We start from the raw sequence: 25,341 nt of genomic DNA on the forward strand, positions 1-25,341 counted from the left end.
AATGTGAGAGGGCACAGTTTTGGCTGAGGGACCACCGCCCCCCCCCCCCGCCCCCGCCAGCCAGTGCACAAATTTTTGTGCACCGGGCTTCTAGTATATATATATAACAAAAGTACAGTTTAATGAATAATTATATTTATTAATATAACTGTAATTTATTCAGGTCTAGAAATAGAATTATACTTTTTAAACCCAAATGGGATAGTAGAATGTTCTGTGTTGCAATGTTGGCACTTGTCCGTATCAGCAAATGTAATTCTATCTCATTCTTCTTAAGGATTAAATAATAGCAGTTCCATGGTTTGGAAATTCTGTGATTTATTTAATCATTCCCATATTGATGGCCCTTTGGGATGTTATATATCATATAAATATGGATGTGTATATTTTACACATGTAATATGCATACTATATAGCTCTGATAAACAAATGCCACAACTAATGTGTGTATGGTATAAAATTCTGTCTATAAAATTGGTGGGGTTTGATTTTTTTTTTTTGCATTCTAGCAGTAGTATATATCTGTAGGTTAAATTCCTAAAGACAAAATTGTTGGTTCAAAGAATAGAGTGTTTTCATTTATTTATTTGAGATTTCACTTAAGAATGTGTCTTTGTTGAAGAATTTGTAAGAAAAAAAAATGGACCCTCTATAAAAAGAAGGATGTTTCCTCCAAACATTAGGGAGGAATGGAATACCAGTGCCTGGGCAGCTGAGGGGTAGGCTATTTTATTAGTTGATATTTCAGGTAACTGATTTTTTTTTAAGGGCTGTTTAATATTTAGATCTTATATCTTATAGAGCAGCAGGTCCTGAATCCAGCCAGAAGTTCTGGATAGAAAGTTTTATGAAAAAAGATTTTAGCAGATGATGTATTATCCTCTGGTGAAGGAAACTTCTCTGGATTCCCTCAGTGTCTAAGGCTGGAAGAATGCTAAGATGTACTTTACCAAGTTTAATATTGGAGGGAAGTGAGATTGGCTACAGCCATACAGGATGGGGCAAAAGTAGGCTTACAGTTGTTCTACTGGAAAATAATATAAGAATTAAAAAACAATAATCCAAGAATAAACCTTCTCATTCTCAGAACTGTAGACCTACTTTTGCCCCACCCTGTATTTTCCAATAATGCTAAACTGTGGATAACTAATATGGGTATGACTTTTCAGGCTTCTAATCTGATGTGTCAGGACAAGTGGAGAATGCTTACATTTTTGTATTATTTTAATGTTGGTGATAATGGCTGAATGGCTTTAGCAAACCATGTTACTAAATAGTTTGTGGACTTTTTAGTTTCATGTAAACTGAGTAATAAAAGCAGTATGTAGTTTTTATATCAAATATTGTTTGTGAGAAAGGAAAATAAAATAAGACAGTCTCTGAACCTTTCCTTACTCCAGGATGGGACTTCAGAGATAGATGATCCACTATTGTATTTTTTGCCTCCATGTGCATTTTTTAAATATATATTGATTTCAGAGAGGAAGGGAGAAGAAAGAGATAGAAACATCAGTGATGAGAGAGAATCATTGATCAGCTGCCTCCTGCACTCCCCCTACTGGGGATCGAGCCTGCAACCCGGGCATGTGCCCTTGACTGGAATCGAACCCAGGACCGTTCAGTCTGCAGGCTGATGCTCTATCCCAGTGGTTCTCAACCTTCTGGCCCTTTAAATACAGTTCCTCATGTTGTGACCCAACCATAAAATTATTTTCGTTGCTACTTCATAACTGTAATGTTGCTACTGTTATGAATTGTAATGTAAATATCTGATATGCAGGATGGTCTTAGGCGATCCCTGTGAAAGGGTTGTTCAACCGCCAAAGGAGTCGCGACCCACAGGTTGAGAACCGCTGCTCTATCCACTGAGTCAAACCAGCTAGGGCTCCATGTGCATTTTGATGTCCTTGTTCAGGAAGGATCCCATTTCTAAGCTATGTGTCATTGTGTACTCCATGGAGAGGCTATTCTAAGGCCACAAGTCAAAATGTTGATGCAAAAGACATGCTGTAATATTTAGTCATTTGTTGATTATATGAGGACAGCTTGGGGCCTGGTAGAATTCTCTGGCAAACAAAAGATGGTGCTTAAGGTAGGGGATGGCTAATAATATATAGGAGGCCAACTCCAAAATCAGTATTTGGACAACAATGAAATAACACTACAGGACATCTGCTTCCAGTCTCCTGTAAAAGAAAAACTTAGGAAATGGGAACAAAGCAAAATGTGTTATAAATAATGAACAAGTCATAAAAACAAAGATCTTGTCCATGTTATGATAACTGTGAGGTCTCCTGGTGTAGTTCTGTTGTCCTGGATGCCTGCTCTTTGGCTTTGGGCTCAGATATTCACATGTACGTGTGGCATGACTTTCCCTATTGGTGGTGTCATTTGGGCTCTACTTGTACCTCAATTTCAGTAAATTTGCAAAACTCTTTGAGGTGACCACCCTCTGGACCACCCAAAGTGAACTTTGTTTAGTCTTTATAGGCAAGCTATCTTCATCCCTGAAATTTAGAGAAATTCTAGCATTTTCCACTTGATGCAGTAACCGACAAATAGGAAAGGTAATTTTTATTAGCAGTACTGAAGGGGAAGAGCAAGCCAGCTAGATAGTTCTTTCTTTCATATCCCCAGTACTTGGCCTGTCATATAGTAGGTACTTATATTGATGGATAAACAGTATTAGGTTTGCCAATAGTATCAAAAAAGTAAACATAAGTTACGTGAATCTTTTAAAAAGAGATTGAATAAGTATAGAAAAGGAATCGGCAATAATCCTGAAATGATCCTACTCTTAGCAAGGCTGTTTGTGAGCTGACCTTTGGCCTCATTTAGTACAGGTTCAGCCATAATGAACCTGGTTTGTTGTGTTGTTTTTAATCCTCACCTAAGGATATATTGTTATTGTTTTTAAATTGATTTGGGGGGGGGGCGAGAGAAATAATGATGTGAGAGAGAAACATCATTGGTTGCCTCCTGTATGTACCCCAACTGACTGGGGATTGAACCCAAAACCTGGGTATGTGCCCTGACCAAGCATCAAACCCGAAACCTTCGGGTTCTATCATCCTTTCCGTGCATGGGACAACACTCCAGCCAACTGAGCCACACTGGCCAGGGTATGAACTGGTTTAATCCCTCAAACGCATTCAGCTCTTTCTCACAGATTGTTATCTCTGGCCTGTGTGTTATATGCTCAACTCTCAGTTGTTATCACTTCCCTTCAGAAGCATTCTTGACTTCCCTGACCTGTGGCCTCTGCTTTGAGCTCACAATACCAAGTGTTTCCTCTCTCTCAGCATGGTTTCATAATTGCTGATGTTAATGTCTGTCTCTCTCACTAGGCCGAGAAGAAATTGTCTCTTTCTTACCATTATCTCAGTAGTTCCTGGAACCACTAATGTTGGGTCCACAGGTCTATAAAAACTGCAAACAGGAGATGATTAGAGCAGCACAGAACCAGTAATTCTAAAAGCTTTTTTTAGCTTAACCTTACCCAAAATTGTGGGTATGAGAATCAAGAAAAATTGAGGGACCTAGAATATAAAATAACCTATTTACAAAGATCCTATTAAAAGGCCAGCTAATCAGGGAGTTAAAATAAGACACAGAGGAGGTCTTTAGAATAAGATCTGATCTCGTGTTTTTAAACTTTAAAGACAATTTGTAAATTCTCAAGAAGGATAGGGTAAGGATGGAAGGATGAGCAAGGCTTCTGGCTTTGACCATAGCTCATGTACAAGATGGGAAAGTCTGCATGTAATCAAGGGAATTTTGCTTTTTTTATCCCACATCTGACTTCTCAGTTTGAAGCAGAAAGAAAACATTTAAAGAACTTAGAGATCTGAAGTGTCTTGTGGAAAAAAAACAACAACACACAATTACAAAAATCACTGTGAAAAGTAGATATAAAACAGGCTACCAACAAGGAAAAGATTACTAATTGGAAGAAAAATCAGGGTAGTGGAAGTGGATAGGCGGTCTACAAAGGCATGTAGCATTAGAAAAAAAAAAAGTGGTAGCATGAAAAGCACTAAGAAAACTTGCTTAGCCGGTGTGGCTCAGTGGTTGAGCATCTACCTATGTACCAGGAGGTCAAGGCACATTCCTGGTCAAGGCACATGCCTGGATTGCAGGCTCGATCCCCAGTAGGGAGAGTGCAAGAGGCAGCCTATCACTGATTCTCTTTCATCATTGATGTTTCTATCTCTCCCTCTCTCTTCTCTGAAATAAATAAAAATATATACATTTTTTTAAAAACCATAAAGGTTTCCTTAGTCAAACTTTTAGAAATACAAAAATGGATATAAATAAATAACAATTGCGTATCATTCCAACCAGATATTTCCTTCTAGCCAGATTTTATCTGTCTGCTGTTACTGTATGACTTAAAGTGTGAAAATCTTAACGTACAGCTCAGTGAGTTCATAGCATTCATGTGAACATGACTCGGCTCAAGATGTAGACATTTCCATTATCCCAGAAGGCTGTCCTTGTGCCTCTTTCAGTCAATATTCTTAGACTCATTTTGGCAGTTCTTGACCCTCACATAAATGGGATCATACAGTGTGACGTCTGTTGAGTCCGGCTTCTTTTGCTCATCTTTGTCTGTACTTGTTATTATAAGAACTCTTAGCTCCTCCCCCACCACACACACACATTATTGTATGTAATATTGTGGGGGGGGGGGGGTTCATTATTGCTGAGCAATTTTCTGTTATTTAACTAAGCCATAATCTATCGGTTCTGCTCTTGGTGAACATTTGGATAGTTTTAGTTTGGAGCTATTATAAGTAAAGCTGCTTTGAACATTGTTACATATGTCTTCAGTGGACTTAGGCACTCATTTTATCTCAGTATAGATCTAAGAGTAGGGTTGCTGGGTCATAAGGTAAATACTGCCAAATTCATGAGTACATTATGTACTTCCAAAAGCTTGATTGTTTTAGCGTTCATATATAAATCCATGATATTGTGGATTATTTTTTGTTTATAAGGATGAGGATCAAGGTTTATTTCCCCACCCCCACAAGAATATTGTGGAATGAACTCAGAAAGAGTCTGGAGGCTTTGCTAGAAATAAAGACTAAAAATTTATTCAAAGGTCAGGGTTTGCAAGCTGGAAATACAAGTAGGCAATATCCAGAGTGTTTTGAAGAAGAATGCTAAGAGTTCTCATAGTAATAGGTACATTCTTGAGAAAGGGTAATCCTCTAGATGACCATTTGGTCTAGATAATGGATGTCACGTGGTCTGGATATGTGAACATTCCTTCTGTAGTCCTTTAGTAGGCAATCGGGGTTATCTGGAGGTTTGCTATATATCAGTATTTATATTAAAGAAACTTGGGATCATGCTGAATATGTGGCTTTAAATTTTTTCTTCCAATTAATATTACATAATGCTTCAAAAACAAGTCAAAATGACGGCAAAAGAACTATGTAGATGTACTATAATTTATTTAACTCTTTTCTCTTGTTGGATATTAGGGTGTTTTATTTCTGTTTTCTGTGTTTTTCTTCTACTTTGTCTTTTACAATGCATGCTCTCTCTAAATGTCTGATAATCTTTGTCCATTCATTTATGTATGAGGTAATAAAAAATTGATGAAAAGATCTGTGTATACGGGCTTTACTGTGAGGTGACTGGGCGAGTCATTTCTTGGAATCTCCTCCGCTTTTAGTTATCAATACTTTTTTTCCATTAGGTCTCTTTAGTTTTTCCAGGGGAAAATTCCACAGTGTGCTGCTTACAGATTCAATGCCAGGCTACCAGGTAATTTTAAAATAATAACGGAAAGTACTATTCTTTCCTACACCTCTACTTTGATGAGGTTTTTGATAGTGATCTTATCTCCATGGACCACTTTCCCCCAAAGAATAGTTACTGCTTTTCTCATTGTAGCGTTGAATATCTGCTAATACTGTCACTGAACATGTCTTGAATGGGATCTTTGGATAGCAATGGCCATTCAATACAACCTATTAATGGACCTTGGCTGCTACTCCATTTGCACTGTCTCTTTTTGGAGCTTTGATTTGTCTTTAATGCTACAAGTTCTACTGTTTACATTGGGTCCTTCCAGTAGGACTTACATTTCACCTGACCAAATTTATAAGGGAAAACGTTCATATTACAAAGTTTAGTATCGTACCTTAAATTTAAAGCTCATTTGTGTTTTATGTTAAGTGGTTTGTACTGGACTGTGTTAGTGTTAGGCAGTTTTTTATATTGCTTTGTTCCTGTACAAGCTTGAGAATAATTGATTCCCATCAGGGAGGTCCCGCTTCTCAAAAGGACTTTGATCCCAGCACAGATGCTGTTTCTGTGACTTTTGCTGTTCTCTTTCTCTTACTGTTTTGTTTTTGTTCTTGTTTAGAGGAAACTGAAAATAGATTCAGATTTTTATTCCTCTAAGGTGACTGTGTCTTAGGAACACAAGGACAAAGTTTGCAGGGAGGGGGGCTTGCAGGGGGGTATGGCAGCTAGAGCATCTCTATGGCTTGTGCTCGTTAAAGCACCTAGTGCCTCAGAATAGTACAGTGGGTTTTTCCTCCTAGACACTGTGATTCCTCAGGCAGAGGGAGAAAGGTATACACCAAAGACAAGAGGGAAACATGATTGAGGAAAAGGAAGGAGAACACATACATTTGGGAGAGTTTTGAGAGTCCCAGGGAGAGAACTACATAGGATAATGAGGAATAGATGCAAATAGATGGATCAAGAAAAGTCATGAAATATTGAGGTCTGAAGTTCTGAGGCTAATTAGTATTGTAAGGTCTTATTGGACTAATCAAGTTAAACTACAGTTTTGGTGGAATAAGGTCAGTCTGAAAGACCCCTCTCCCCCAGTACACACACTAAATTACAGGAAAGAGTAAGCCATGGCAGCTGTGTTCTACTTCTGTGACTTAAAAAATTAAGTAATGGAATGACCATAAAGAGGCTAATAAAACGGATTTCTGTGTTGACCAGGGCTCTCTAGGTTTTCCGCAGGTTTTTCCAAAGCCTTCTCAGAAGGAGAGAGGAAATACAGACATGGTCAGCAATTACATATGCCCCAAGTCATGGGATGATTGCAGTTAGTCCCAGTGAGCCTTTGCATTAGGGTCAGGAGGAAGGCCATTCCCAGGTCAGAGGGTGAGGCCATGTTGGCATAGACCAGAGAACAGAGAAGGGAAAGAATTCTAGTTCTTTTCTGAATTCCTGTCAAACCCCTGGGAAAATAAGAGATCTCCAAAATAGGGAACAGACTGCAACTGCGGTCAAAATAGATGCCCTCAAGCCATTCTGATTCTGTATTTAAAAGTTTCAATTAATAATCACCTCCCTCAAGTGACACTCTCCCCACTCCCTCCTTCTACTGGGTTTAGGCCCCTACTCCTACCCAACATTCTGTTTACTACTTTTTCTAAAAATCACTATCCTTATTGTTTGTTTTTTTAACCAGTTATTCAAGAGAAGAGTATGAGCTGTATTCATATACCCTACTGTGTAGCACAGTGTCAGACACAGTCAGCACTGCATGATGCATGTGCGTGGTTGAATGTCATTCAGAAGGGTTCCTAGGATTGTAAATCCTATAGAGGCAGTTTAGGTTAGGCTGGGCTTTAGTGTGATTTAAGAGCCTGTTATAAATCATCTGGCTCTAGCCAGTTTGGCTCCGTAAATAGAGCGTTGGCTTGCAGACTGAAGGGTCCGGGGTTTGATTCCGGTCAAGGGCACATGCCCAGGTTGCCGGCTCGATCCCCAGTGTGGGGCGTGCAGGAGGCAGCTGATCAATGATACTCATCATTGGTGTTTCTATCTCTCTCTCCCTCTCCCTTCTTTTCTGAAATCAATTTTTTTAATTAAAAAAATAATGGCAATTTAAAAAATAAGATCTATAATAATAAAAACATAATATGCTAATTAGACCAGCACAGATCTAATCAGGTTGAAGCCAGGGCTTCGAGGAAAGCCCGGGTCCCAGGTGCCAGAGGGAAGCTGGTGCCAGCAGCTGGGGAAAGGAAGGTCTACTCTTGCACGAATTTCATGCATTGGGCCTCTAGTAAAATAATAAAATAAATAAGTAAAGTCATCTGAGGATCCTTCTTTCTGCTCTGCCTTTCTCAAGTGCCTACTTCATTTTGAGACTGGCTCCCTCAGGCCTGAACATTGGCTGTCAGCAACTTTGTAGGACATGTCCTTGCTAGACTTTGTGTGTGCCTGTGCTAAGGGGAAGGGAACGTTGGGATTGTGTTAGAGAGCCCCCACGCTTTTAGCTGACCAAACCACTTCAGGACCAGTCCCAGTGGCCAAGGATGCCATTTGTGATTGGCTTAACCCTGGATTCCTTTGAATCAATCTTGATGCAAAAGGAAGGGTGACCTGGACTGACTTAGGTTAAGTTGGGCTCTCCCTGGAGCTGGTACAGGATGAGCTTCCCTAAGTACATGAACTGCAGGAAGAATGGATGATGCCTAAACTGGAAATCTGACTGCTGTTACTAAGCGAGGATATGGTTGTCATGTGGGCAGCCAACAAAGTCTGTTAATTTTAATTCAGATTTTTCTGAGGATCCTTACTTAATGGCTATTCTGTTCTTAATGTAGAGTCATATAGAGTCACTTATTTGCATGTTATGAAAAAGAATTAAGTAAAATTTAGTAAATGCTAAGTATTTACTAAATTAAGTATTTACTGAGTATTTAGTAATATTCAAAATAATAAGTTTTGGGTATGAGACTGTTCCCTCTATTAACTTATTATTTAATTAGGGATAGAAGAAACTCAAATAGGTAAAAAGTTTAATAGCAATACTAGAGATGGGTAATAGCACAAGGCAGCAAGATGACAGGCATCAGGCTCCCTGTTCATCCGGTGTGGACTTTGCATTCCCCAGTAATGCTTTTCCTCTGGAAGTCATTGTGTCGGGCACTGTGGAGGTCACAAGCATGATGGAAATGAGATGCTGGCCCTGCAGACTAGAAGCCCAATCAGGAGAATGGTTAACAGGCTGGGAGGCTGGGAAGCAATGGCCTCCCTCACAGAAGCAAGCCACTGAGAACAGGAACCTATAAACACAAGTGGGGGTTCCTGGTGAGCCGCTCCAAGGTCCCAGGAACCTGGATGGTCAGGGGAGATGCTCAGCATCCTCGGTAGACAGCTCTGCCCGTGTCCAGTGATGACTGAGCACGCTGCTCAGCTGCTTAGAGGTATGGGTCCGGGGGAGCAACCAGATCACCCAGTGCCCAGGGCAGTGGCGGCAGTTACACACTTTGGTCGGTCGCTGCTGGCAGTGCTGCTTGTTAGAAAACCCCGTGTGGCCCAACCCTGTTTATTGGAGGACTGCTAGTACTGGGTCAGCGTCTGCTGATCTGACTTATAATTAGTGCTGTTAGACCTTGTACTTTCTTCTTAGAGCTGTCCAGTCACATTTATGGACATTTCAGGCAATTGAAACACAAATAATATCCTGTTCTTCACTCAACACATTTATTGAGGTGCCTGCCTTGTGCCAGGCACAATGCTAAGCTCTAGGACAGCCGTGGGCAAACTACGGCCCAGGGGCCGGATCCGGCCTGTTTGAAATGAATAAAACTATTGAAAAAAAAGACCGTACCCTTTATGTAATGAGGTTTACTTTGAATTTATATTAGTTCACACAAACACTCCATCCATGCTTTTGTTCCGGCCCTCCGGTCCAGTTTAAGAACCCATTGTGGCCCTCGAGTCAAAAAGTTTGCCCACCCCTGCTCTAGGGTCATGGTGATGATTCAGAAGAGACTTGATCTCTGCTGTCCCAGCCTATCGTCTAGTGGGGAAGTCAGACAAAGGCAAATAAACATACAGAAGATATTTGCCAATTATGATGGTGAGAAGGAAACACAATGGGCAGAGCTGCAGATTTGCAAGAGGTTTGAAATACCTTTACGGCATTTTGTAAAAGATCTCTTGGGTTGAAATTCGTTTCCTAATGATTTCCACTGATTAAATGCAAATGATTTTTATTCTTTGTCTTTTAGGTATATTCTGCAGTTCCCTAATGAACCCAGGGAACCCTCCACCGTATTCGGGCCCTGGCCCGACGGCCCCGTACCCACCTTATCCACAACAACCAATGGGGCCTGAAGCCTACCCTCCAGGACCTATGGGAGGACCTTACCCCCCTCCTCAGGGGTACCCCTACCAAGGATACCCACAGTATGGCTGGCAAGGCGGACCTCAGGAGCCTCCTAAAACCACAGGTATGTGACGGGTGTGTGTGTAGGTGGATATGTGGGGCGGGGTGCGTGCAGTCCCACATCACCGAAGGAAGGGTTTGCCAGTTTTCTTTGGCAGAGAAGAAACTCTGGCCTTTGTGTGCCGTGGTTGACATTCTCAAAGCTTGGTGAGTGCTTAGGGTGGCTTCTTATTCCTGAGAGGACTTCTTTCTCAGGAAACCTGAGTCAGTTCTGCCTACTTTCTTCATTTCTCTTGCTCCCTGTGGGGCTGATGACTTCCAGGCCGACATGTGTTCTGGGCGCACCTCCTGGAGCACCTGTGGGGGAAAGGACCAGTTGGCTTTTTGCTCTGGCCGTCAGTTTTGTTTTTCAGGTTTAGCCTGTTGGGATTATTTTCTCTCAGCTTGTTGACCCTCAAGTCATCCTCTTGCCCCTACTTTCGGGGTTGGTTTTCTTTACTAACATGTTTTCATAATTCTGTTTAACCTGCTGGCTGAGTTCTCAGCTGGCTTGTGAGTCCTTGTGTGCTGGAACAGTGCTCCTCAACATTTACTCTGCACATCAGTGCCAGTTCCTGAGCAGCTACTGGGCTATGATGAGATAAGCACAGAAAGTGAGAGTAAACATTCAGAAACATTTAGAGCAATTTGGTATTTCCCTGACATTCAAGCATGTGAGCTTGCATTTTATAAAAGTATCAGTCTATGAAGGGTTAAAAAGGAAATATCTTGAGAAGCACTGTACTGAATGTCTTGGTGACTGCTAGGACTGGCTCAGAACCTTTGTGGAATAGTCACTCTCTTACAGCTCTTTCAGCTTAATTTTTACTGAGTGCTTATTATGTGCCATGTGGTCTCCTAAGAGCTTTATATATACATTAACATTTAATCCTTGCAACAATCCTATGAGGTTATTCCCATTTTATACTGAAGTAATGGAGGCACAGAGTGGAGTAATGATTTGCCCGAGGTCACCCAGCTAGAAGTGGCAGATCCCAGAATCTAATTCAGTTAGTTCAGCTTAAGAATCTTGTACCTGTAACTTCTTGCTGTACTCTTGTCTCTCTCTTGTCTTTTCTGACCCACATTCATCTGAATTTAGGGCCTTAGGCTGCCTCTGAGATTTTCCTAAAGCTTAACCCCTTATTAATCAAAAGTACTTACAGAATCAATAGTTTATTTTATTTCAGGATTTGAGGATTCTTTAGAATGGGTGGATTCCATGGAAGAAAAATATGTTTGAGGAATTTTACACTCACTATGGAAAAGATAATACTTTTATAGTGTCAGATCAGAGGCTGTGCTAAGATTGAATAGATGTTCATACCTTTAAAAGATTTGGTTTATTGTGAAGGAAAGCTTTTACAATCCAAGATTCTGTTTTGCTATAAATTTTAAATAGCTCGTGCTCAGAAGAGTGCAGGAAGTATAGCCAGTAAAATCAGAGTAGTTGGCATTCAGGTCTGTGACATCAGAGGGGGATTTCCTGAAAAGAAATCTCAGTTTCCGGTTTTCTGCTTCAAGACAAGGTAACCCTGTGATGAATGAAAGAAGGCAGACTGAAAATACCACATAATGTATGATTCTAGTTACGTGCAATTCAAGAACAAGCCAAAATAATCAATAGTGATGAAGATCAGAATTGTGTTTACTCCTGGCTGTGGAGTAGGGGGTGCGGGTGGGGTTAGGTATTGATTGGGAAGGGCACAAGGGAACCTTCTGGAGTATTAGGAATCTTCTTTACCTTAATCCGGGTATAAACATTCTTCAAGCTGTACATTTACTATTAATGTACTACCTTAGATGTTATATGTCAATGAAAAGAAAAGTCAGCCTAGTATTTGGGTTATCCAGTAGATTCAGCCCAGTGCCTGCCTGGTGTTGTCTTCCAGGCATAGCCCTCATGGTCTATAGTGTGTAGGCCATTTCTAGACCTGTATTGTTTATACTGACTGTAACTAGCTTTCGATAGACGTGGAACCTTATAGAGCTTATCTAGAGTAAGTGCTTCCTGGGCTTGCAAAACATATAGACTTCATCTTCTTTCTTTACCTTTGGTGTTATATCAGCCTTTTTGAGAAAATAATATCTTAATTCTTCTTAGGGTGAAAAGGCTCTGTTTATCTCATCCAATATAATAAAGAGCTAATATGCTAATTAGACTGGACAGTGGCACGACCTTCCGGAACCACCAGTGGGCAGGGGGCAGGTCCTCGAGTTCGCCGGGGCGGTGAGGGCTGAGGCAGCCAGGGCTGCGAAGGCCTACTCTTGCACAAATTTTGTGCATTGGGCCTCTAGTTATTTCATAAATGTATTTGAAAGCTATTTAATGTTCTTTTCTTTGGGATTTTCTTCTCTGTTCTCTCTCTTTCCCCCTCCCTCCATATGGCCCTTCAGTGTGTCTGGCTTGGGCCTCCTTACAGCATGACAGCCTCAGATAGTGGGCTCCTTCCATGATAGTGTGCAAAAGTGGAAGCTACCAGGCCTTTCTTTAAAAAAAATTTTTTTAATTAACTAACTTCTAATTTTGAAACAATTTTATTGGTCAAAGCAGCCACAGGTCTACCTAGCGTGTGTTCTAGGAAAGGGGACTAGATCACTCCTTGCTGGCGGAGTGGCAAGGCCACACTGCAAATGGCATATGGATTGGGAGACCTTTGGGAACACTACCACAAGTCCCAGTGGTGAGGATGAACTCCTGTTCAGTGGAGCATGTAAAGAACAAAACTTCTAGGTTCTTGTAAAAATGCCATAGTAACAGACCGTTTAAAGTTAAAAATTAAACACAACAGCATCTCCAGTGTCACGTCAGAAATTTGGCAGTCTGTCTTGTTAAGGAACATTCTGTGAATTGGTTAGAAAGTCATGAAAGAAGAGGTTTTTTAATTCTGTCATCAAAATTGAAATGACTCCCACTCAGATACCTTAAATCATCAGAAGTGGGAGAGGCCTCAGATGATCACCCAGGTTAATCACCATTCCACGCTCCTAGCAGACATCACTAATCAATTGTGGCTCTTTCTGCTCAGCCCACATGTGGCTTCAGCCACTCTGAATAGGCTTGAATTGTTCGGTAAGAGGAATCCATTTACTATTCCTGCTAGGCTAACCTCCTTTTTTTTTTCTTTTTTTTTTTTTTTTAGAGATATTCAAAGTGAAACCCAGAGAGGCTTAGTGAGTTTTGGCTTGGATATAAGTCTTGATTCCAAGCTAAGTACGTATTTCCTCCTGATACCTTGCTGCTATAATCCAGCACAGATCCCACAGTGATTGTCAAACACCCACCAAAGGAAAATACCTCTTTTTCAGCAATTCCCTCTCCTATCTCCCTCAGCCCCCCACCCCTACCCCAAAATCCTGTTAATTACAGCAGGGCACCAGATTCCTAGTAAACAGAGGTAAGTGGAGTGTGAGCAAGCTGGATTCAAACCCCGGTAACCCTAGGATCTGGCAGGTTACTGAACCTCCCTGTTTTGAGTGTGCCTGCTTTCCCTTGTAAGCTTCACGAAGGCAGTTGTTTCTCTACTTCATCTCCTTCCAGAGCACCTGGAACAGTGCTGACACAATGTTTATGCTCAGTGAATATGTGTTGAATGAGTGGCAATATCACTATTTTGAAAGGTGGTTGTGACTTCATGTTAGGTATCTGGTCCCTTTCCCTTGGGACCCTTCCCTTACTAGCTAACTCTTTTCAATCCAGATATTGGGTTTTATACATGCTTTTCTGGGGTCAGACTGTGATATCTGGCAACATAATGATTTAAAATAAAACAAATTCTGCCCAGCTGGTGTGGCTCAGTGGTTGAGCATCAACCTATGAACCAGGAGGTCACTGTTCAATTCCCGGTCAGGGCACATGCCCAGGTTGTGGGCTCGATCCCTAGTAGGGGACGTGTACAAGGCAGCTGATCAGTGATTCTCTCATCATTGATGTTTCTATCTCTCCCTCTCCCTTCCTCTCTGAAATCAATAAAAATATATTTTAAAAAATAAAATAAAACAAATTCTACTTCAGCTGAGTCCTTGGGATGCCCCCATGGAGACCAAAAGCCCAGTTGGCCTTCGCCTGGGTGTCTAAGCCTGTAGATGGGGAACTAAAAGTGACCCTGTTGTGGTTCTTTGTAATTTGAAGAAGCGAAAGCAGAGCGCCCGTTCCAGGAGTGCCCTGCTGGGTCACTGGCCAGCCAGTGAGAAGTCAGGAGCGGCTTCCCCTTTAGTCCACAGTCCCAGACGGGAGGGGGAGGGGGGAGGAGCATGTGTCTCCCGCACACTTTCTTGGTGTCTGACATTGCTCTCAGTCAGCGTGAGGACAGAAGAGGAAGGAATTGAACGGTCTGGCATCTCTGGCTCATTGGCTTGAGGTATGGAATTACAGCCTGGCGTGTTTGCGCCTTTTATGCCTTTCTTCATCAGAAACTCTGATCAGGCATTTTCATTGCCCTGGGAAGCCTTTCTAGCATAGAGTCCAGCTCAGTACCATCTTCCTTTGCCAGGTATCAGATGACAGAATGTCCCAGCAAGGACGCTGCATGGTGCCACCAAAAGCCGCATTGGCTTAGGAATCTAGGTTTAGTTTCTCCGGTTCCCTGGACTTCTGTTTCCTTATCTGTGAAACTGGGATTGCAGGAATGTGGTGAAGAATAAAGTAATATGTACAGTGTATGGCACTTTGACGGGCATTGAGGAAGTTAGTACCCTTTTGCAGCTCACAACATCTTTCTGAATTTTTGCTTGTGGGTGGATGGGGGTGGTGAAAACAGGAAGTTCTCATGGGGAAGGTGGGGAAGACAGGGACTGAGGGTCATTCCTGATCTACACTGAGAATTCCCACTGGCCTGAGGCAGCTATAGGCAGCCCCAAAGTCATCCCATCTACTGTCATAGCCACATAACTGGCCTCCCTCCTCTTGCCCCTGCTGTCTTCTACCCAGGCCCGATTAAAAGCCAGAATTTTTGCAGTGACTAGCACAGTCCTCTATGAGTAGGCTGCCCCCCTTTCACCTCCCCACCTTACAGAACCCAAGTTTGTGTGCCTGATGCTTCAAAAGCCAAAACTCAAAATGTCAGAGTTTGGAGTAAGGAAAAGTTTATTGACCAACTGAGAATCTGGGAGACTTAATAGTGCCTCAAATCCCTCTTATTCCCTGGACTAGGTTAAGGGATTTTAAGGAGTTAGGGGGACCAAGTGTGACAAAGGCCTGGTGAGGCAAGTTTTAATTGGAGGACCTTGGAACTTGGCCATTAATGGTAGGAGGAGTCAGCACTGGATCTTCCTGGACAGCGGACCCTTCACTTCTGACAGGGTACCCCGTTCAGGTTCCGGTTATATCCAAGTCCTTCGGTGTATGTATGTGTGCTGGGGAGAGAGCTTGGGGTGGGGTGGGGGGCGGGGGGAGATGGGGACAGGTGGTGAGACCGGTTCCAGGTGCAGCTGGAGGCCAAAGTTCTCTTCTCTGCACATGCTTCAGCTGCATGACCTGCAGTTTTGATCTCTTGTGTCTGAAAAACAACTCAGTGTCTTGTTAAACAGGACAGGACCATTTGAAGCTATTTCTGTGGTTACACCTGCAGGCTCTGCTCCATCTTCACAGGCCACCTGTTCACTCACCAGGCCACTCCCCCTGCTGGACCTTTGTTTTTGCCTGTCCCTTTCCCTCTGCCTTTCGCTTGCCTCAGAAATCTATGCAGCTTTTTGCCCTGTCTTGGTTCTTGCTCAACTATTACCTAGTCAGGGAGGCCTTTCATTTGCCTCCCTACTCCCTCTGCCCCAACTTGGCTCTCTCTGGCCCTGTGCTTCCCCCCTCTTTTCCCTACTTCCCGTGCTTTACGTGTTCCTTGGCTGCCTTTTTCCTCCCACTGGAATATAAGCTCCTTGAAAGCAGGGACTTTGGTATGTTATTCCATTACTCAAACCAAGGAGTTGTTGAATGATTGTGCCCCACTCCCTGCATCCTCTACCTGCACAGGTATCTTGTGAGGCATTCTCCTTCAGGCCTTGGGTTCCTTTCCCTCCTCATCTCCTCTCAGAATCCTGCAGGTGGCCCTGAGGAGCTGCTGCTAACTGAGGTTTTGCTGTGTGTCCAGCCTGTGCTGAATACTTACATGCTTCATCATTTACTTAGCTTGAGGCCCTGTGACGTGGGTCTTATTAAAGACGAGAGTTTACCCAAGGTCAGAGCTGGGCAGTGTCGGAGCAAGCCCAGGATAAGTGGTATTATCCCAGAGTTTACAGCTGTGGAACTGGAGTCTCGAGAAGCTACAATGCCTTGCACAAGTTCCCCCGGGTGTCTGACCCAGAGTCTGACATGCTTCCATGTGTCATGTGGCCTCCCATGGACCAGTACAAATATTTTACAACTTCATCTTCCTTTTTCCCTTGGAAACACCACTCACTCATTCAGTAATTGTCAGTTAAGTGCTCTCTGTAATTCAGTGCCAGGCACTAAATATGTTACCATTTCTACTTAGGTCTTATTCAGGTGCTCTGTGTACACTATCTTATGTAATCCATACAGCAGTCCTGGTGGTTTTCCATGTTAGAGATGAGGAAACTGAGATTCAGAGAAATGAATTAATTTACCTAAAGTCAAGTAGAAACTCGCTGAGCCATGAATTTAACCCAGGTCTGCCTGATTTCAAGTTTTATTCCTAACTTTTATGCTCTTTTGTTTTCCATTAGGGATTATTTTTAAAATACTTCAAAATTAGCAATAACAAGCATAGGTCACAGCAAGAAAGAAGGTGGGCTCTATGCGTAAGAGGAGTTCCCTCTGGGGACACTCAGTTGCAGCTCTTCCTTCTCACAAAAGCAGTTGCGGTTGGTCTTGCGTAAGTGTACTGGGCTCTTAGCACCAACTTTGACTCTCAGTCCACATATGTGTGAATTCAGGCTTTAACTTGCCAGGCCTGCTCAGGTAGGCCCAGCGCTTCCTTAAAGTCCCCCTGGTGCCGGCACTAGGTCTCCTGGACCTGAGGGTCATGAGGACACTGGAGGACTGTCGGCTCCTAAAGATGGCCTGAGGTTTTTCATCCTCTCAGACAGAGACACAGTCTGTTTTAGTCAATACTTCATGCAAAACATTCTCTTTTGCTTTTCAAAAGCCTTGGCCTGCCCAGCACTCAGGGGTAATGGAGTATGAAAGGCAACTATTCTTTGCAGGTCCAGTTTGCTCAGCTGGCCGGGGGCTGTGCCGGGCGCCTGCTGACTGGGCCAGGCTGGGTTGGCCAGACCTGGCTGGCCTGGGGGAACGGAAGTGTTTGAAGTCTTGCCCTGCTCACAGGCTGGTTTGCTTCATTGTTCTTCTTTGCCCGCTTGCATCCAGGTGCAGCCTGGGTTTTCTGCTCTAATACTACTTTTACTCAGTTTCAAAACATAACATGCACATTCCCTTCACTTCTCACATAAGCTTTTAAAAGTTTAGGTTGCTATAAACAATGAGGAAATTGGTTTGGTGGGCAAGATAAAGAAGCCTGCTTCGGGTAAAAGGGAACTAGAAGGTGGGGGTGGGCTAGAGTAGGTCATTCTCTAGGATGGGAGCCCAGGCTGTAGTGTGGGGCCCACCCTGTGAGTGTGGGGTCACTTAGGGTGGCAGGGATCTTTCCCAGGATTTATTCTTCCAAATAATAATAATGAGGCATTAGCTGGCCGGCTCCAGGATCTGTGCCCAGGCGGTGTGGCATGGCGCCCACACAGGCTCCTGCTGCCCGGTGGTCAGGGTGGTTAGCCACGGGGAGGAAATCTTCATTCTGCTTATATTGTGGCTCCCAGAGTTGAGATGTGCTGAAATGTGGGACATCATAACAGGATTGGTGTCTGAGTCACCGGTGAGGGCTCAGCCTGGCAGGTATAACACAGATGTGGTGACCAAATCCAGCTCGATCAGGGGCTGGAGAGTGGCTTCTCCAAACCTGACTTTCGAGGCTCGGCTCTACCCCAGGCTGCGACTTCCGGGTTACACCACAGTTCTTGGACACAGAGAGGGGGCCTCGTATTTATTTTTTAAAAACATTTTTATTGATTTCAGAGAGAAAAGGAGAGGGAGAGAGACATAGAAACATCAATGATGAGAGAGAATCATTGATCAGCTACCTCCTGCACGCCCTGTACTGGGAATCGACCCCACAATCCGGGCATGTGCCCTGACCGGAATCAAACCATGAACTCTTGGTTCATAGGTCAATGCTCAACCACTGAGCCATGCCAGCAGGGCAGGGGACCTCATTTATAAAAGAACTCTTAAAATTACAGAAATATCTCCTATAGAATGTAAATAATACCCATAATTTTGCTATCCAGAGATAGTTGTCAACATTTCGGTATAAATCTTTGGTGTACTTTTAGTTTTTTTATGATGCAGCCCCTTTTGGAAGTTAGTGTGTTAATCTCTACCCATGGGGTATATTTACAGCTAATATCATGCTACATGAGAGTATTGTTGGGCAGTTTTTGTTTTCTTCTTTATTTTAAATTCATCAAGTCCAGGTGTCCTCAGTAGCATCTCAGCCCTATAGAATATGCAAGTCCTTGCTGAGGAGCAGTGATCACTGTTCATTGAAGTGTCCGTTTCAACACTGCTGATCATGCGGGGTTTTCTTTCCCCCACTCTAAATTATTCTTGTTTTAAAAAATCTTAGTACAGACTTGGTGTGGTGAGCACACAGTACAGTGTACAGATGATGGTTGTGGAATTGGGCACCTAAAACCCCTATAATTTTGTTAACTAGTGTCACCCCAATAAAGTCAATAAAAAGGAAAATAAAATAAAAATCTCAGTACAGTGGAAAGCTCTATAATTTAGCCCTTTATCTAGCTTATGGAAAAACAGCAACAATAATAGCTATAATTTATTGTTTGTTTTGTGCCTGGCACGAAGCTAGCTGCTTTTTGAGGAGTTAATCCTATAAACTTTATAACAATCCCAAGAGGTCAGTGCTGTTATTGTCTCCTTTTTCAGTTGCAAAATCCAAGCCACTAAGAGGTTAAGGGAATTGCATTTTGCTTAAATGGACCATGCCAGGTATAGCAAGTGTAACCCAAGCCCAGCACCCCTGATGGAGAGGACCTGGCTCCTGCTCGCTCAGCTGAACTCACGGGCAGGCGGGGCTGGGAGACCCTCAGGGACAGACCAGTGAGTAGATCTGGCAGTATTTGTGGTCTGCCCCGGTTTTCTGCTGTTCCAGACTTGCCTTGGCTCCTTGAGGGAGTGGCTCCCTCCTCCAGGAAGTATTGACTTTCCTGTGGACTTACCGGAAAGCGTTATCAGCTCGCAGCCAGAAAGCTTGCTGCTACCAGGGTTGCAACCGTTTTGGCTTTGAGAGGCCATTACTGCCTCCCTCCTTTTCCCACTGCTGGGCTCAGTGGCTTTTTCCTCATTCAGTCACAGGTGTCTTACAGGTTCAGGCTGGATCCTGATTGGCAAAAGTGGCACACTCCCTAGTGATGCCTTTACCCATCCTCAGGCTTTTAGACTAGAGTTTCTGAATCTGGAGAAGGGAGTAGAACCACCCCCCCCCCACACACACACACACACACACGTGCACACACATTCTTCTTCTAGGGAGTGTACCTGGGGTGTGTGTGGTGATGTGAAGAACTTTTTCCTTGGGGTCCCAGGCATCAGGCCCTTTTCCCAGGGACACACCTGCTTAAAGATCCTAAGTTGGGAACAGCCTAGGAAAGATTCTGATGCATTTTCCTGAAGGGGGGAAAAATCTCAATTAGACTTTTTTTAGTAGCGTCTTGGCTCCTTCTGAGCTTTTGCATTTGCCCTTGAAATGAGTTCATTGGGTAACCTAGGAGACCTTGTCAGCTGGAGGATTTTAGGGAGACTGTTCAAGATTGTTATTTGAGTTGTTCTTAGTGGGATAAAAATAGATTTTTGCTTTGGGAGTGTGTGTATAATGGGTAGTTTATAAAGGATCAATATCCTCCCTTCCTCCCCTCCGCCCCCCCCCCCCCCATATCCCTGTCCATGTACCCTTGGGCAGCTGTGGGTAACCATGACCTCCTGAAGGCTCTCAAGGGGCCCCTTTGGAGAAGGTGTCTTTTGTGGCTGCGGGGTCCCCTCTCTCTGACCCAGGCAGGCTCGGGACCCTGAGCTCCCTTTGCTCGCTTGATGTTCCCTAAGACCTCCTCTAATCAGACTGATCCCTTCTGGATAAAGTGATGGTTCAGATACCAGGGACTGCCCTCAGCCATTTCAGGAAGGTTCAGAATGAGCCGAGAGCTCTTGAAGGGTTTCAACTGGCAGAAGTAGGAGTGACTCCCTTAAGAGCTTAAGGCTGACAGGGTCTTCATATTTTTAATCAGTAATGCTTTGCTGTTGCTTAAGAAAATAGTCAGCTAAGCCCATGTCTACAGCCTTTTTACAAGACAGGCCGGAAACAGCTTTTCCAACTGAGGTAAAAGGTGCAAGAGAGATTGTTCATTCTGTTGTTCACGCATTCATTCACTCATTGGTTAATTCATTCCTTCCACATCTCCGGTATGGCAGGTCTACTGAGTGTGCCCTGTGCAAGACTAGGGGCTTAGAGTGGAAAGTGACACTGGAGTTCCTCAGCATTTTTATCCAGGTAGAATCAGGAGCGAAGGGTTCATCTTAGAGGTCAAAAGGAATTCTGAACAGGATCATTCCCTGTTCCAGCAGGGGAGAGGGTGGTGAGGAAGGGGGTTGGTAGAAGGATTCTTGGTGGTCAGCTCCAGCCTGCTATTGGTAGTAGGTAGTTAGGATGGCCGAGTGCTTGTGACATCATTTAGGAGGCAGTGCCCCCTGCCTTCCTAGGTTATCGCCCAGCAACCAGGCATCCACATGGAGTTGGGCTCAGGCAGTACTTAGGGGAAATAGACGCTTTTACCCCATTTCCATGTCTCTTGTTCAGTCTTTTAAAAAACTCAATTCATTGTGTAAAGAGAAAAATAGTCTATAGATCTCCTACCACCTTTACATAATACCCATGTTGCTTCCGGGTATCTCAGCACTGAGGGAGTCCTGCCTTCTGTCCTTTAGGTCTCTGTCTTGGGAGTAATAACAGCAGCTAGTGTGTACTGAGTACCTGCTGTCTACTCACCACTGGCCTATTAGCTCATTAAGCCCCTGAAGAACCCAGTGAGGCTGCAGGTACTATTATTTCCCCATTTGACAGGTGAAGACACTGAAGCTGTGAGAGGTGGTCATACCCTCAAGGTGGCATTGAGAGAGGACCCCAGGGTATCCAACGCCAGAGCCACCTCTCCCCATCTATAGTGTTCCTAAGAGACATGGACCTGCGAGGCCCAAGATATTGGGGTCTGCTTGTGCTGCTCTCCGGGGAGGGGCACTTGACTAACGATGACAGCGGGGCTGCAAGAGTGTGCCCTAGCTTGTGTCTGCCCGGCTTCCAGTTTGCTGAGAGTCCCTGTTCTCCAAACCGGTGGTGCTATAAATAAACCCATCACTTGGGCAGCTACACCCAGCTCAGTGGGTGGGGAGCAGTGCGATGCCTTCTGTTATTTCTGACACACCGGAGGCTCCCGAACAGCCGCTCCACCTCCACGGCCAACCCCACTCAGTTTCCCACCATAGGGTTTTCATCACAAGGATTAGCCTGTTTCCTCTATTTCAATGGAAAGATGGTTGGTCAGTCATGATGTTGGAGACTTTTTTCATTTTCTTTTTTAAAAATTTTAATGATTTCAGAGAGGAAGGGAGAGGTAGAGAGAGTTAGAAATGTCAATGATGAGAGAGAATCATTTATCGGCTGCCTCCTGCCCACCCCCAACTGGGGATGGAGCCCACAACCTGGGCATGTGCCCTGACCGGGAATAGAAACATGACTCCCTGGTTCATAGGTCAACATTCAACCACTGAGCCACTGAACCACTAAAGTTCATCGAGCTTTAGTGACAGGCTGACTAGAACTGGTATTGTTGACCATGGAAGGGAGTTGTTTCCCTAAACTCTGGCCCTGTCTCCCAGACCAGCAGAGTTCTAGTCAGAGTCCTACAGGGCAGGCACCCCTCTCTCTCTTTCTCCACTGGGGAAGGCTCTAGCTTCACATTTGCCAAATGGCACTCTCAGTGGGCAAGGTGGTGGCTTTCAGGACCCTTTGTCATTGGCTTTGGGCGGCTGTTGGCTTGTGGCAGTGTTATTGAGGAGCAGGCATCGTTGTAGGTAGCTTGGCAGAGCCACCCCTCCCCACCCCATTCCTTCCAAGTCTATAAGGATGACCTTAGTTGCTCTGAAATGGTGGGCAGTGCGCTGCGGGAGTAGAGAGCACGGGAGGGGACTGTCCTTACAAAGGGAGATCTGCCTCGAGTCACCTCCTCTCCATGTTTGTTGAGAGTGGTCTCCCTGTCCCATCCCTGACCTTAGAACTCACCTGCACCAGGCCTCCAAAACTGAGGTGCATTTAGGTGAAAACACAACTATTTTTACTATCACAAAATTAAGCCTGACAGTGGAGGAAGAAAACAGCCTGGAGTGCTTTGCATAAATATATCTGCTAGAACTGTTAATCAGTAACGCGGGAATCTGGTACGTGCTGAAGCCAGTTGTGGTCTGTATACCTAAGATAACAACACACTTTGTGTTCAGTAAAAATGATATGGCAATATTTGCCTTATCAAACACTCAGTGGGTACTGTTTGAACGAGACTTCTGAGGCCGGCACTCAGTGTGACTCAGACTAATACTGCCGATAACAGAGCAGCCTGTGCCCGTCTGTGCCTGGACACTAATTGGTAGAACCTAACAGCTACCGCCTTGCCTTGGTGATCTCTGCCCATTTGGACAAGTTCCAAAGGGCCAGCTCCCCTCAAAGTAACCTCTCCATTTCCCCCCTGTAATCCAGTGCCTGAAAACCAGGAAAATAATAGTTTTTCGCATTTCTATTTAGTTCCAAAATCATGGCAGTCGTCGTATATTCAGGAGCCATTCACTGACACTGGGAACTTGTGGTTTCTGAGTCTATTTCTGTTCTACTCTTGCCTTTTCTCTCATTACTGTTTCTGTGATTCCAAGCGTCTTTCCTGCTGCTCAGCAGGATATGGAATAACAGCTCGTGCAGTAATTACCGTCACCACCGCCCCTCCTGGGGGCAAGGGGAGTCAGGCCATGATGACTGTCAGTGAGAAGCCGGGGCTGTGACAGCCAGGGCCAATATCAAATGATTTCCATTTCTGGGTGAGCCACTCACTAGCCATCGTTTCTTTAAATTTTCTTATATTAGCATAAGGGAAGAGAAAGGAGGACAGAGCAGTAATAAAACTGACACTCTTCTTAGCTCTCTGTAAGGATCTGCCCTGATTTTTAATCCAGTTGTGTTTATCATTGGTCCCACCCAATGTGAGCTTCCTCAATAGGTCTCCGGCTCTTTTTCTAAATGGTCTGTGAGCTGCCTGAGTTGGGAAAGATGCCTTTTATTCCGGGAATCCCCTGCAGGGTTGGCTGTGTTAGGGAAATGAGAAGTGGTCATGTGAGCAGGGAGAGAGACTGAGCTTAGTGTCAGCAACGGCAGCTTGTTTCTCCTTCAGCACATCCGGCTTGTGAGATGGAGCTGGAGCAGTCTGCCAGTCTGCGGCGGGAGGCAGGTGGGCACACCGGCAGGCAGAGTGGACTTTTGGATGACGAGGATGTGCCTGGACCTGGCTGGAGTCCAGGCTGGCCCCAGGGGACTGCAGGGTTGATTTAGGCTCCAAACCGAAGAGATCTGAAACTGCTTCGGAACAGAACGTCCCTGAGCTACTGGCATAGTTTTGCCTGCTTTGAGGCTCGGCTCTGGTGTCTTTCCTCCTTAGGGTGTTGAGGTACCTGGAATCCTCAGGAATAAGCAGAGGAAATAATGTAGGAGGTAAAATATTGAATAAAAGTGATCATTTTAACCTGTTGTTTAATCCTCACCTGAGGGTATTTTCCCATTGATTTTTAGTGAGTGGAAGGGAGGGGGGGAAGATAGAGAGAAGCATTGATGTGAGAGACACATCGATTGGTTGCCTCCAGCATGTGCCCCGACCAGGGCTGGGAAACTGAGATATGTGCCCTTAACCAGAATGGAACCCGGGACCCTTCAGTCCGAGGGCTGATGCTCTCTCTATCCACTGAGCGAAACTGACTAGGGCATATTTTTTTTTAATCAGTTTTTAAGTATACAGTTTAGTGGCATTAAGTACCTTCACATTGTTATGCAACTGTCACTTTAATCTTCCCAAATTAAAGCTCCATACCAATTAAACAATAGCCGCCCCCCCCCCCAAGCCCTGGCAACCATCCTTTCCATCTATGTATTTGACTGTTCTTGGTACCTTCTATAAGTGGAATCATACAATATGTGTCCTTCTGTATCTATCTTATTTCACTTAGCATAATGTCTCGAAGGTTCACCCATGTTATAGCTTGGGTCAGAGTTATTTTCCTTTTAAGGCTGAATAATATTCCATTGTATGTATAGACCACATTTTGTTTATCCTTTCATCCATCAATGGACACTGGGTTGTTTCCACCTCTTGGCTCTTGTGAATATGCTGCTGTGAACATGGCTATGAACAAATACCTGCTTGAGTCCCTGCTTTCAATTCTTTGGGTAAGAGTTTTAAAACACAAGAGCAAGGTGTCTTTGAAGGTAGTTTCTGATGAATCGCCCTTCTCCACCGAGGGCTGGACTTGCAGACGGAAAGTCAGCTTTACTCACCATCTAATTTTAGACTCCAACATACCCACACTGGTCACTTGTAACATCATATTTCATTTTGATATTTGACCGGCTTTCACAATGTTACGATTCAGTTTTACAAATTACATGCCATTGACAATACTTAGTTGTGATTATAGGGCACCCTTGTCACTCAGAGGTGGGCATGGCACTAGACAGTGCACCTTCGTCAGCTGGCTGCTCTAGGGGTTAAAGGCTCTCACTGACTCTGCCCCTCCTGACCCAGTCGGGCTGTTCTTTGGCCTTGTCCCCAGACCAGGGTCTGTCCTGGGACCTGAAACCCTCAGCCCACTGACAACCGAGGCTTAGGCCACTTGTCTTACACGCGTGCAGCTTTGTGCAGGCACAACAGTGTCCTCTGTGTCTGCTGGTTCTTGTCACCTGTTTTATTTCATCCAGTTCTTACACAACATTTTTAGCATAATTAGAATTATATGTAATCTTTTTTCT

The 25,341-nt window shown here is 44.1% G+C and overlaps 1 long non-coding RNA gene across 1 annotated transcript in view; it reads left to right on the forward strand.

Annotated features, from left to right (window-relative positions):
- LOC132235752 (uncharacterized) overlaps positions 1 to 25,341 on the forward strand; it is a 39,718-nt gene that overhangs the window by 6,664 nt on the left and 7,713 nt on the right. The window contains exon 2 of the long non-coding RNA XR_009453077.1: positions 10,011 to 10,232. This is a non-coding gene — a long non-coding RNA (uncharacterized LOC132235752). The remainder of the gene's footprint in view (positions 1 to 10,010; positions 10,233 to 25,341) is intronic.

This window comes from Myotis daubentonii, chromosome 5, assembly GCF_963259705.1.
Source record: "Myotis daubentonii chromosome 5, mMyoDau2.1, whole genome shotgun sequence".
NCBI lineage: Eukaryota > Metazoa > Chordata > Mammalia > Chiroptera > Vespertilionidae > Myotis > Myotis daubentonii.